The following is a 14348-nucleotide window of genomic DNA, read 5'->3' as shown; positions in this document are numbered from 1 at the left end:
TTTCTAATTCTATTGATTTGAGTCTTCTCCCTTTTTTTCTTGATGAGTCTGGCTAATGGTTTATCAATTTTGTTTATCTTCTCAAAGAACCAGCTTTTTTTTTTTTTTTTTTTTTTTTTTTTTTTTTTTTTTCCGTACGCGGGCCTCTCACTGTTGTGGCCTCTCCCGTTGCGGAGCACAGGCTCCGGATGCGCAGGCTCAGCGGTCATGGCTCACGGGCCCAGCCGCTCCGCGGCATATGGGATCCTCCCAGACCGGGGCACGAACCCGTATCCCCTGCATCGGCAGGCGGACTCTCAACCACTGCGCCACCAGGGAGGCCCAAGAACCAGCTTTTAGTTTTATTGATCTTTGCTATCGTTTCCTTCATTTCTTTTTCATTTATTTCTGATCTGATTTTTATGATTTCTTTCCTTCTGCTAACTTTGGGATGTTTTTGTTCTTCTTTCTCTAATTGCTTTAGGTGCAAGGTTAGGTTGTTTATTCGAGATGTTTCCTGTTTCTTAAGGTGGGATTGTATTGCTATAAACTTCCCTCTTAGAACTGCTTTTGCTGCATCCCATAGGTTTTGGGTCGTCGTGTCTCCATTGTCATTTGTTTCTAGGTATTTTTTAATTTCCTCTTTGATTTCTTCAGTGATCACTTCGTTATTAAGTAGTGTATTGTTTAGCCTCCATGTGTTTGTATTTTTTACAGCTCTTTTCCTGTAATTGATATCTAGTCTCATAGCATTGTGGTCGGAAAAGATGCTTGATACAATTTCAATTTTCTTAAATTTACCAAGGCTTGATTTGTGACCCAAGATATGATCTATCCTGGAGAATGTTCCATGAGCACTTGAGAAAAATGTGTATTCTGTTGTTTTTGGATGGAATGTCCTATAAATATCAATTAAGTCCATCTTGTTTAATGTATCATTTAAAGCTTGTGTTTCCTTATTTATTTTCATTTTGGATGATCTGTCCATTGGTGAAAGTGGGGTGTTAAAGTCCCCTACTATGATTGTGTTACTGTCGATTTCTCCTTTTATGGCTGTTAGTATTTGCCTTATGTATTGAGGTGCTCCTATGTTTGGTGCATAAATATTTACAATTGTTATATCTTCTTCTTGGATCGATCCCTTGATCATTATGTAGTGTCCTTCTTTGTCTCTTCTAGTAGTCCTTATTTTAAAGTCTATTTTGTCTGATATGAGAATTGCTACTCCAGCTTTCTTTTGGTTTCCATTTGCATGGAATATCTTTTTCCATCCCCTTACTTTCAGTCTGTATGTGTCTCTAGGTCTGAAGTGGGTCTCTTGTAGACAGCATATAGATGGGTCTTGTTTTTGTATCCATTCAGCCACTCTGTGTCTTTTGGTGGGAGCATTTAGTCCATTTACATTTAAGGTAATTATCGATATGTATGTTCCTATTCCCATTTTCTTAATTGTTTTGGGTTCATTATTGTAGGTATATTCCTTCTGTTGTGTTTCTTGCCTAGAGAAGTTCCTTTAGCATTTGTTGTAAAGCTGGTTTGGTGGTGCTGAACTCTCTCAGCTTTTGCTTGTCTGTAAACGTTTTAATTTCTCCATCAAATCTGAATGAGATCCTTGCTGGGTAGAGTAATCTTGGTTGCAGGTTTTTCTCCTTCATCACTTTAAGTATGTCCTGCCACTCCCTTCTGGCTTGTAGAGTTTCTGCTGAGAGATCAGCTGTTATCCTGATGGGGATTCCCTTGTGTGTTATTTGTTGTTTTTGCCTTGCTGCTTTTAATATGATTTCTTTGTGTTTAATTTTTGACAGTTTGATTAATATGTGTCTTGGCGTATTTCTCCTTGGATTTATTCTGTATGGGACTCTCTGTGCCTCCTGGACTTGATTAACTATTTCCTTTCCCATATTAGGGAAGTTTTCAACTATAATCTCTTCAAATATTTTCTCAGTCCCTTTCTTTTTCTCTTCTTCTTCTGGAACCCCTATAATTCGAATGTTGGTGCGTTTAATGTTGTCCCAGAGGTCTCTGAGACTGTCCTCTGTTCTTTTCATTCTTTTTTCTTTATTTTGCTCTGCAGCAGTTATTTCCACTATTTTATCTTCCACCTCACTTATCCGTTCTTCTGCCTCAGTTATTCTGCTATTGATCCCATCTAGAGTATTTTTTATTTCATGTATTGTGTTTTTAATCGATGCTTGATTCATCTTTAGTTCTTCTAGGTCCTTGTTAACTGTTTCTTGCATTTTGTCTATTCTATTTCCAAGATTTTGGATCTGGGAAATAGAATCTTGGATCATCTTTACCATCATTATTCTGAATTCTTTTTCAGGTAGAGTGCCTATTACCTCTTCATTTGTTAGGTCTGGTGGGTTTTTATCTTGCTCCTTCTCCTGCTGTGTGTTTTTCTGTCTTCTCATTTTGCTTATGTTACTGTGTTTGGGGTCTCCTTTTTGCAGGCTGCAGGTTCGTAGTTCCTGTTGTTTTTGGTGTCTGTCCCCAGTGGCTAAGGTTGGTTTAGTGGGTTGTGTAGGCTTCCTGGTGGAGGGGACTAGTGCCTGTGTTCTGGTGGATGAGGCTGGATCTTGTCTTTCTGGTGGGCAGGTCCACGTCTGGTGGTGTGTTTTGGGGTGTCTGTGGACTTTTTATGATTTTAGGCCACCTCTCTGCTAATGGGTGGCGTTGTGTTCCTGTCTTGCTAGTTGTTTGGCTCAGGGTGTCCAGCACTGTAGCCTGCTGGTCGTTGAGTGAAGCTGGGTGCTGGTGTTGAGATGGAGATCTCTGGAAGATTTTCGCCGTTTGATATTATGTGGAGCTGGGAGGTCTCTTGTGGACCAGTGTCCTGAAGTTGGCTCTCCCACCTCAGAGGCACAGCACTGACTCCGGGCTCCTCAATTTGGGATGATGTGTTGTCTATTCATGTATTCCACAGATGCAGGATACATCAAGTTGATTGTGGAGCTTTAATCCGCTGCTTCTGTGGCTGCTGGGAGAGGTTTCCCTTTCTCTTCTTTGTTCTCACAGCTCCTGGGTCTCAGCTTTGGATTTGGCCCCGCCTCTGCGTGTAGGTAGCCGGAGGGCGTCTGCTCTTCGCTCAGATAGGACAGGGTTAAAGGAGCAGCCTCTTCGGGGACTCTGGCTCACTCAGGCCGGGAGGGAGGGAGGGGCACGGAGTGCGGGGCGAGCCTGCAGCGGCAGAGGTCGGCGTGACGTTGCACCAGCCCGAGGCGCGCCGTGCGTTCTCCCAGGGAAGCCGCCCCTGGATCCCGGGACCCCGGCAGTGGCGGGCTGCACAGGCTCCCGGAAGGGCGGTGTGGGCAGTGACCTGCGCTCGCACACAGGCTTCTTGGCGGCGGCAGCAGCAGCCCCAGCGTCCCACGCCCGTCACTGGGCTCCGCGCTTTCAGTCACGACTCGCGCCCGTCTGTGGAGCCCCTTTAAGCAGCGCTCTTAATCCCCTCTCCTCGCGCACCAGGAAACCAAGAGGGAAGAAAAAGTCTCTTGCCTCTTCGGCAGCTCCAGAGTTTTCACGGACTCCCTCCCGGCTAGCTGTGGCACATTAGCCCCCTTCAGGCTGAGTTCTCGCCGCCAGCCCCAGTCCTCTCCCTGCGCTCTGACCGAAGCCCGAGCCTCAGCTTCCAGCGCTGCGCGCCCCGGCGGGCGAGCAGACAAGCCTCTCGGGCTGGTGAGTGCCGCTCGGCACCGATCCTCTGTGTGCGGATCTCTCCGCTTTGCCCTACCCAGGTATGTGGGGAGTTTCTTGCCTTTTGGGAGGTCTGGGGTCTTCTGCCAGCGTTCAGTAGGTGTTCTGTAGGAGTTGTTCCACGTGTAGCTGTATTTCTGGTGTATCCGTGGGGAGGAAGGTGATCTCCGCGTCTTACTCTTCCGCCATCTTACCCGGAAGTCCAGAGGAAATTGATAATCGTGTCTGACACTTGGCAGAGGGACTGAAAGTTGGGAATCTGAGTTGAAGGGGAAATCTATTTTTCACTGTATACCTTTTTATACTACTTGATTTTTTTTCTTTACTTTTGCCATGAACATTTTTTTCATGGCAGGGAAAAGGAAGTCTTTCATAAACCCTAACGTGACAAACAATAAAGCAATGAATTATAGAAATGAAGCATTGCAGAAAATACAAGGGGAAATGGATAGAAATGCAATAGCCATGGAAAGGGGACCCTTAACAGACCTCTTTCAGGTCTCGGCAATTGAGCAGACTGAAAATAAGTAAGGATATAAAAAGCAGTTTTCAACATAGGCTGCCTAGTAAGAACAATTAGGGAGCTTCCTTAGAAAAGCTTTTTTATTTCAAACATATGCAAGAGTAGATAGACTAATCTAATGAACCCACGTGACTCACACCACCCAACTTTGACAGTTACCAATTCATGGCCAACTTTCCCCACCCACTTTTTCCCCTTCTATATGATACTGAAGCAAATCCCAGAAGTCATATAATTTAACCTACACACATTTCCTCCAATGAGTATCTCTAAAATATAAGGAATCTTTTTAAAAAATATAATGACAATACCATTATCACTTTTTTTTTTTTTTTTTTTTTGGCGGTACGCGGGCCTCTCCCATTGCGGAGCACAGGCTCCAGATGCGCAGGCTCAGCGGCCATGGCTCACGGGCCCAGCCACTCTGTGGCATGTGGGATCTTCCCGGACCGGGGCACGAACCCGTGTCCCCTGCATCGGCAGGCGGACTCTCAACCACTGAGCCACCAGGGAAGCCCCATTATCACTTTTTTAAAAAATTAAAAATTCATAGGTACAATATCATTATCCCACCTAAAAAATAGCAGTAATTCCTTAACTTTATCAAAGATTCAGTATTAAAATCCCCAATTGTTTTATAAAGGTCATTTTTACAAATAGCTTTGTTTGAATTAGGATTTGAATAAGGTCCACACGTTTTGATTAGTTGTTGTGTCTCTCAATTCTTTTATTGTAATCTATACATTACCTGGGGAGCTTCTAGAAAATATTGTAGTCCAGGTTTCATCCTGACAATGTTGAATTTTACCTGAGCCATGTGCTCCTGGAAAACAGGGACAGTTAAAGAAACACACACACACACACACACACACACACGTGCATGCACACACAGAGCCTTTTTTGTGTTCTAGAAAAGACTGCAAAGAACCATCCTCTTCCATATGACTTAGGTAAGACTCACATGTGCCCCCTTGTTTACCTATGACAAGACTAGACACAGACCCTCTAAGTTCCCATTCTTGGCCTCATAAATGATTAACTGAACTGCTTGTCCCCATTGACCAATCAGAACAAAATGCTTGTTAAACTTCGGTTAAGATTCTTTCTTCCAAGGTCCCTAAGCTTTAACCCATGCTCAATCTGAGCCAGCACACAGTCCTCCTTGTGAGCAAAAAAAGAATGAGGAGTGTAACTCACCATCTGATTCTACAAGGGTTAAGTCACAACCCACTGCAGTCACCCACTGACAGTGCACAATGGGCCTTGAGGGGAATTCAGGATGAAAAAACAAAATGAGGTACTCTGTTCTTTGAATCATTGGGCCCCTAGATAGCTAAGATGCATATCTCAGAAAGTATTCCAATGACCCCAGCTTCTTGCATCTTCCCGTACATGGAAAAACATTAAAATCATTAACTTGATTTTGTTTGTGATTAACTTTAATCTTTTTTTTTGGCATTAATCTTTTGCCAAGAGGTATGCTTGAGTTGTGTATATGTCTTAGCCAAAAAATTCATAAGAATACTGGCTCCTCTTCTACCTCTTTGGAGCAGTTTACTCAGAGCTACTGAATGGCTGGCTCCCAGGCTATAGTCCTCAGTAAGACCCTGAAAAAAACTTAAACTCACAACTCTCATGTTGTGCATTTTTGTTTAAGTCAACATCCTTAACAGCCTCTCCTGAGAAAAGGCTGGCGTCAGAGTAAGACATTATCTGATCTACTCCCATCAGGTCACTGTTGGGGCCCAGGGCAGACCACCCCAAAATACACCACAATGGCATATTGATTATTTTTGAATTAAATTTACTTAAGAAATGGCCCATGCAAAAGGGACACTTTGAGCTTTCTCTCTGTCCCCTGAAAACAGGAAATAAATATCCCTATGAAAGTTTCCCCTCTCCATAGAAAGGTAATTCTTATCACCAGAGAGAGGGAATTCAGGACTGAGAAGCCTATATAAGAAAGCTTTGTTACTTCTTTACTAATTTACTACCCAAACCCAAACTATGCTTAAATTCCTTACTCATTAAGCACCCAAAGCCTAAGTTTCTTTGTTCTGTCAATTCCTCACAAATTTATTGTTTCTTTGTTTAAAAAATTTAAAAACTGCCTGCTTTGGCCACTTCTTAGGTCCTATTTCTATGAAACCTTGGTGTGCACAAATTAAAATTGGTTTCTTTTTTTCCTGTTAATCTTTGTGTCAACTTTATTATTAGTCCAGACACAGGAACTCAAGAAGGGTAGAGGGAGAAATTCCCTCTCCCCAACATCACTCTTTTACCCCACTCCTCCACACCTGGTTCTTTCTAGTCTAATTTACTCCTCTGTATAAAAGAAAAACCTTTTGCCTAACCTTTGAGGTCTTACGGTCAAAGCCTCTCCCTATTGCAATAGCTCTACTCCCCTTAGTGCAAAGGTCCCTTCTGCCCCGCTTTGCAATAATCCTTTTGAATAAAATCTCTCCTTACTAAATCTGAATTTGTTTTTTTATTTGACAATCTCCAGAAATATATTTTTCTCCAGTTGATTATAATATGAAATGAGATTTAAGAAGCACTCCTTAGAGGATGTGAACAATTCAATTACTAAGATAATTTAATACATATGTATCTGTGTTAGTGTTCCTCCAAAAGGCAGATTCTGTGCAAGGTCTTGGCGCAGCTGGTTTATTTAGGAGGTCATCTCAGGAAGCACAAGAAAAAGAGCAGGGACGGTGAGACAGAAGGAGGAAAACCCCATCCAGGATTCATAAGAGAGCAGGTTTCCCCATGGGTAACTGAAGCTCAGTTCCTCTGAGGATTCTCTGAGGAACATGTGAAATGCATCTTAGATTTGTTCTCTCCAGGGACAGAAAAGACAGGGTATATATCCAATTTCTCCCATCCCTAACTGGTTAAGAATTATCTCTGAGGGTTTTAAGTCCCAAACCCTGCTGGGTACCTTCAAGTAGAGAAGCAGGCATGTATGGGTCCTTGAAGAGACTATCAGCACACTGTCCCCTACAGCTGCAGGCAAATTCAGAGCGGGCCAAGGGGTTATGGAACTAGGATCAACAGCATGTGCTGCCGTATTGAATTTTATGCCCACAGAGAACATCTTTTTTTAATTCTTGCAAGTGAAACTTGAACAACAAAAATTGACCACAAAGGACCTTCTATAAATTCCCCCAAATATAAATTAACTAAGACTTGTTGAATAATTACTATGTGCTAAAGGTTTTACATGAATTATCATAATTTAATTCTCAGGACAACCATCTGAGATAGGTATTATTATTATCTCAATTTTACAAGTGAAGAAATTGAGCCTTAGATTAAATACTCTGCCCAAGGTCATATAGCCAGAAAAAGAGCAGGAATTTAAACTCCAGCCTTCTGACTCAAGAATGAAAGCTGTTAACTACTGTGGGATATGCTTCCCCACAGCCTTTAGTCATAATGTGGGAAACCACATGTTAATAATAACAATGGTATAAATGATCCAACAATAATACTCCAACCATTTGGGGATTTAAAACATTTTTCTACAGAGAAAATGAAAGCAATGATAAGAAAAATCCTATATGACAAAATTTACGAGTTATGGTTAAAGCTGTGATAAAAAGAATATTATAAATAAGAAAGAGTGATGTTACATGAATTAAACATTCTATTCAAAAGGTTAGAAAAAGAACAAATTAACCTTGGACAATGGAAGTAAGAAATTAATACAAATGATAACAGAAAGGACTTCCAATTCAGGCAAGAGTTCTTAGGACAGGCTTCCAAAGAGGAGGGAATTGCACTCAGAGAGAAACCCAGAGACCTGTGGGTTCTTCTCAAGTATTGGGGAGGATACTGATCAGGTGTGAGGAAATAGCTGAGGCCAGGGAAACAAGTATCCAAAAGGATAAGAGGTAACAGTGCCCAGTGCTCTGGGCTATTAATGCTGGAGTTTATTGTTAAGGTTTTCAAAGTGGAGGTCAAGAAAAAAATACTAAAACTTATGCTTGTATTATGCATTTATAAGGATCCCAGAGTGGGGTGTCTAGGGTTTCATGGGTTCACTCTTCATTGGCTAATTTCAAGCATAAGAATGGGAATTGGGATGCAGGAAGGGAGAAGTGGGGTCACTCAAGAGGTCAGTTATCTAGGTTACCCAGGGCTTTCTGAAAGAGGGAACTTCATTGCTGGTGATAGCCTAATTCCTTATCTGGTTGTTTTGCCAGTAGCTGTGTCAGACAACTGGTAATATGCTTATTCAAGATATATATCTTTTGAAATGGATGCCTCAACAATCAAAAGCCTAATGTCAGGCACTTACACTACCATTCTGTGTTAGTACAAGCACGAAGTCGTTTCAGAGAGTTAAGGATGGGTAGAAGGATGGGAATGAATCCTGAGTAGCATAGGGTTACTATGCTGATCTTGTGCTTGTTTATGCCTCGCTCTGGTTGACTGGGATTCTCCTCTGCAACCCGCATTTTCCAGACTCTCATGTCAGCTGGCTTCTGGCTGGGTTCAGCACTACTAGGAATCTGAAGAAAAAAGAAAGGAAGAAGCCAAAGAATCTCTTCCTCTCTGCTCTGGTCATCATCTCTGGCAGGGGCTGTGATCCTCTAGATCAGCTATGGCACATACAAACTTTTATGTATGTGAAAGATTGTGTGTGTGCTAAGCCTTTGAAATGTGTCTCTGGACCACTATGTTTGCTATAGCTCCAGGAAAAGGATTAGGAAGACACTTAATGATGCAGTCTATTAAAGGTGGCTTTCTCTAAGTGGTCGCATTATTGATGACTTTTCCTCATCTGGTTATTTTTTTTAAAGGAAAAAAAATTATGCTGTCCCTCACCTCCATTAATACTCTTTGATGAATAGTGCAAACTATCACCTGGTATTTATTTTCATGAGCCCCTAATTACAGCTAATCAAGCATTTACCTTGCATTTACAAGCTCTTGCTGCAGGTACATTTTTAGCCATCCTCAGTAAAGAAACATAATTGCAGTAGACCATAGAAAAATGAACATGAGAAAAAGTAAGAGACGAGTATCATCATTTATTACCTAGGCATACCTCATTTTTTTTCTAGCCACATAGAGATCAGGAAGAGAAAATAGCATCTAAAATAGAATTTATGAATCAGGGAGGCTGTTGGCAAGGAGCCTAAATAAAAACACCATGGCATTTTCACGTAAAGAAACTGTATCCAGTACACTGATTTTACTCAACAAATTGAATTATATATTATTTAACTGGTAAATCTCAAAGCCCAAATCAAATATTATTTTCTTTTCCAAAATGTTTTTATTTCTATTTCAAAGATAAAAGAGTTTCCTTGTCTATATCAGTCTGACCTGCCTTTGCCATTCAGAATATTGGTGGAACATACAACAATTTTTAGACTTAATTATAATCTTAGTGACCATCAAGTGCAGCCCTCTGCATTTAACATGAAATTGAGACCAAGTTACTTGGTTAGGTAAGTGGAAAAGCCAGAACCACAAACCACCCTCTTGACTCTACTTTCACTGCTTCGCATAAATATCAGTGGTTCTTAAATGAACAGTGCTTTTTCTTCAAACTACAGGTACCCTTCCTCAGCATTCCCGCCCTTGTGATTCTCTTATGTTCCCTTTCCCAGTTGAAAGCCAGCATTTTATAATATTCCATTTCTCAAATCAAAATGTAGAATCCCAAATTAACTATGATAGTGGTCTCTGATGTGTAAGATTAAGCTTCTATCTCTTATGAACCAATCAATCCCATTTTCCAGATTCGACTTCTTTTTCCACAGAAAAACCGATATGCAAGGTATGGAAATAACTTGTCTATCTCCATGTCAATCTTAAACAAGTAGATGATATCTGTATGATAGGGGCTAAGTAATAAGATAACTTGAAAGATCTTTTCTTAAGAAAATTTGTTTTTGTCTGTTCCTCTTCATTCGTTTGCTTCCTAAAGGTTTATGTTCACACCCCAGACTCTGTGATGGGCTCCAGGGGCACAGCTCCTGCTGTTAATGCTGGAGCTTATTGTTAGGGTTTTCAAAGTGGAGGTCAAGAAAAAAATACTAAAATTTCTACTTGTATTATCTTTTTTCTATTTTCAGTTTTTACCTTTATCAAAACTATACATGATTAGAGTTCAAAGAGTCAAATAGCTCTACCAAAACAACAGGGTCCTACTGTGTAGCACAGGGAACTACATTCAGTATCCTGTAATAAACCACAGTGGAAAAGAATATGAAAAAGGATACATATATATATATATATATATATATATATATGTATAACTGAATAACTTTCCTGCACAGCAGAAATTAACACAACATTGTAAATCAACTATACCTGAATGAGAACAAACAAACAAAAAACCCTAAATTCAGGAGGCTAATATAATTTGGTCCATTTGGCATGATCATCATATTTATTCATTCATTTAATAAAGGTTTCTTTTTTAATTTTTGAATTTTATTTAATTTTTTTTATACAGCAGGTCCTTATTAGTCATCAGTTTTATACACATCAGTGTATACATGTCAATCCTAATCTCCCAATTCATCACACCACCACCACCACCCCCTGCCGCTTTCCCCCCTTGGTGTCCATAAATTTGTTCTCTACATCTGTGTCTCAATTTCTGCCCTGCAAACCGGTTCATCTGTACCATTTTTCTAGGTTCCACATATATGCGTTAATATACGATATTTGTTTTTCTCTCTCTGACTTACTTCACTCTGTATGACAGTCTCTAGATCCATCCACGTCTCTACAAATGACCCAATTTCATTCCCTTTTATGGCTGAGTAATATTCCACTGTATATACGTACCACATCTTCTTTATCCATTCGTCTGCCAGTGGGCATTTAGATTGCTTCCATGACCTGGCTAATGTAAATAGTGCTGCAATGAATATTGGGGTGCATGTGTCTTTTTGAATTATGGTTTTCTCTGGGTATATGCCCAGTAGTGGGATTGCTGGGTCATATGGTAATTCTATTTTTAACTTTTTAAGGAACCTCCATACTGTTCTCTATAGTGGCTGTATCAATTTACATTCCTACCAACAGTGCAAGAGGGTTCCCTTTTCTCCACACCCTCTCCAGTATTTGTTGTTTGTAGATTTTCTGATGATGCCCATTCTAACTGGTGTGAGGTGATACCTCACTGTAGTTTGATGTGCATTTCTCTAATAATTAGTGATGTTGAGCAGCTTTTCATGTGCTTCTTGGCCATCTGTATGTCTTCTTTGGAGAAATGTCTATTTAGGTCTTCTGCCCATTTTTGGATTGGGTTGTTTGTTTTTTTTAATATTGAGCTGCATGAACTGCTTATATATTTTGGAGATTAATCCTTGGTCTGTTGATTCGTTTGCAAATATTTTCTCCCATTCTGAGCATTGTCTTTTCGTCTTGTTTATGGTTTCCTTTGCTGTGCAAAAGCTTTTAAGTTTCATTAGGTCCCATTTGTTTATTTTTGTTTTTATTTCCATTACTCTAGGAGGTGGATCAAAAAAGATCTTGCTGTGATTTATGTCAAAGAGTGTTCTTCCTATGCTTTCCTCTAAGAGTTTTATAGTGTCCAGTCTTACATTTCGGTCTCGAATCCATTTTGAGTTTATTTTTGTGTATGGTGTTAGGGAGTGTTCTAATTTCATTCTTTCACACGTAGCTGTCCAGTTTTCCCAGCACCACTTATTGAAGAGACTGTCTTTTCTCCATTGCATATCCTTGCCTCCTTTGTCATAGATTAGTTGACCATAGGTGCGTGGGTTTATCTCTGGGCTTTCTATCGTGTTCCATTGATCTATGTTTCTGTTTTTGTGCCAGTACCATATTGTCTTGATTACTGTAGCTTTGTAGTATAGTCTGAGGTCAGGGAGTCTGATTCCTCCAGCTCCGTTTTTTCCCCTCAAGACTGCTTTGGCTATTCGGGGTCTTCTGTGTCTCCAAACAAATTTTAAGATTTTTTGTTCTAGTTCTGTGAAAAATGCCATTGGTAGTTTGATAGGGGTTGCGTTGAATCTGTAGATTGCTTTGGGTAGTATAGTCATTTTCACAATATTGATTCTTCCAATCCAAGAACATGGTATATCTCTCCATCTGTTGGTATCATCTTTAATTTCTTTCATCAGTGTCTTATAGTTTTCTGCATACAGGTCTTTTGTCTACCTAGGTAGGTTTATTCCTAGGTATTTTATTCTTCCTGTTGCAGTGGTAAATGGGAGTGTTTCCTTAATTTCTCTTTCAGGTTTTTCATCATTAGTGTATAGGAATGCAAGAGATTTCTGTGCATTAATTTTGTATCCTGAAACTGTACCAAATTCATTGATTAGCTCTAGTAGCTTTCTGGTGGCATCTTTAGGATTCTCTATGTACAGTATCATGTCATCTGCAAACAGTGACAGTTTTACTTCTTCTTTTCCAATTTGTATTCCTTTTCTTCTCTGATTGCCATGGCTAGGACTTCCAAAACTATGTTGAATAATAGTGGCAAGAGTGGACATCCTTGTCTTGTTCCTGATCTTAGAGGAAATGCTTTCAGTTTTTCACCATTGAGAATGATGTTTGCTGTGGGTTTGTCATATATGACCTTTATTATGTTGAGGTAGTTTCCCTCTATGCCCACTTTCTGGAGAGTTTTTATCATAAATGGATGTTGAATTTTGTCAAAAGCTTTTTCTGCATCTATTGAGATGATCATATGGTTTTTATTCTTCAATTTGTTAATATGGTTTATCACATTGATTGATTTACGTATATTGAACAATCCTTGCATCTCTGGGATAAATCCCACTTGATCATGGTGTATGATCCTTTTAATGTGTTGTTGCATTCTGTTTGCTAGTATTTTATTGAGGATTTTTGCATCATATTCATCAGCGATATTGGTCTGTAATTTTCTTTTTTTGTAGTGTCTTTGTCTGGTTTTGTTATCAGGGTGCTGGTGGCCTCATAGAATGAGTTTGGGAGTGTTCCTTCCTCTGCAATTTTTTGGGAGAGTTTGAAAAGGATGGGTGTTAGCTCTTCTCTAAGTGTTTGATAGAATTCACCTGTGAAGCCATCTGGTCCTGGACTTTAGTTTGTTGGAAGATGTTTAATCACAGTCTCAATTTCATTACCTGTGATTGCTCTGTTCATATTTTCTATTTCTTCCTGGTTCAGTCTTGGAAGGTTATACCTTTCTAAGAATTTGTCCATTTCTTCCAGGTTGTCCATTTTATTGGCATAGAGTTGCTTGTAGTAATCTCTTAAGATGCTTTGTATTTCTGTGGTGCCTGTTGTAACTTCTCCTTTTTCATTTCTAATTTTATGGATTTGAGTTCTCTCCCTCTTTTTCTTGATGAGTCTGGCTAATGATTTACCAATTTTGTTTATCGTCTCAAAGAACCAGCTTTTAGTTTTATTGATCCTTGCTATTGTTTTCTTTGTTTGTATTTCATTTATTTCTGCTCTGATCTTTATGATTCCTTTCCTTCTGCTAACTTTGGGTTTTGTTTGTTCTTTTTTCTCTAGTTCCTTTAGGTGTAAGTTTAGATTGTTTATTTGAGATTTTTCTTGTTTCTTGAGGTAGGCTTGTATAGCTATAAACTTCCCTCTTAGAACTGGTTTTGCTGCATCCCATAGCTTTTGGATCATCGTGTTTTCATTGTCATTTGTTTCTAGGCATTTTTTGATTTCCTCTTTGATTTCTTCAGTGATCTCTTGGTTATTTAGTAACGTATTGTTTAACCTCCATGTGTTTGTGTTTTTTACGTTTTTTTCCCTGTAATTGATTTCTAATTTCATGGCGTTGTGGTCAGAAAGGATGCTTGGTATGATATCAATTTTCTTAAATTTACCGAGGCTTGATTTGTGACCCAAGATGTGATCTATCCTGGAGAATGTTCCGTGTGCACTCGAGAAGAAAGTGTAATATGCTGATTCTGGATGGAATGTCCTATAAATATCAATTAAATCTATCTGGTCTATTGTGTCATTTAAAGATTCTGTTTCCTTATTTATTTTCACTTTGGATGATCTGTCCATTGGTGTAAGTGAGATGTTAAAGTCCCCCACTGTTATTGTGTCACTGTCAATTTCCTCTTTTATAGCTGTTAGCAGTTTCCTTATGTATTGAGGTGCTCCTATGTTGGGTGCATATATATTTATAATTGTTATATCTTCT

This window comes from Mesoplodon mirus, assembly GCF_964341445.2.
Source record: "Mesoplodon mirus genome assembly, chromosome: 12".
Taxonomy (NCBI): domain Eukaryota; kingdom Metazoa; phylum Chordata; class Mammalia; order Artiodactyla; family Ziphiidae; genus Mesoplodon; species Mesoplodon mirus.
The sequence above is the reverse complement of the archived record's forward strand: the minus strand, read 5'-3'. Positions refer to the sequence as shown.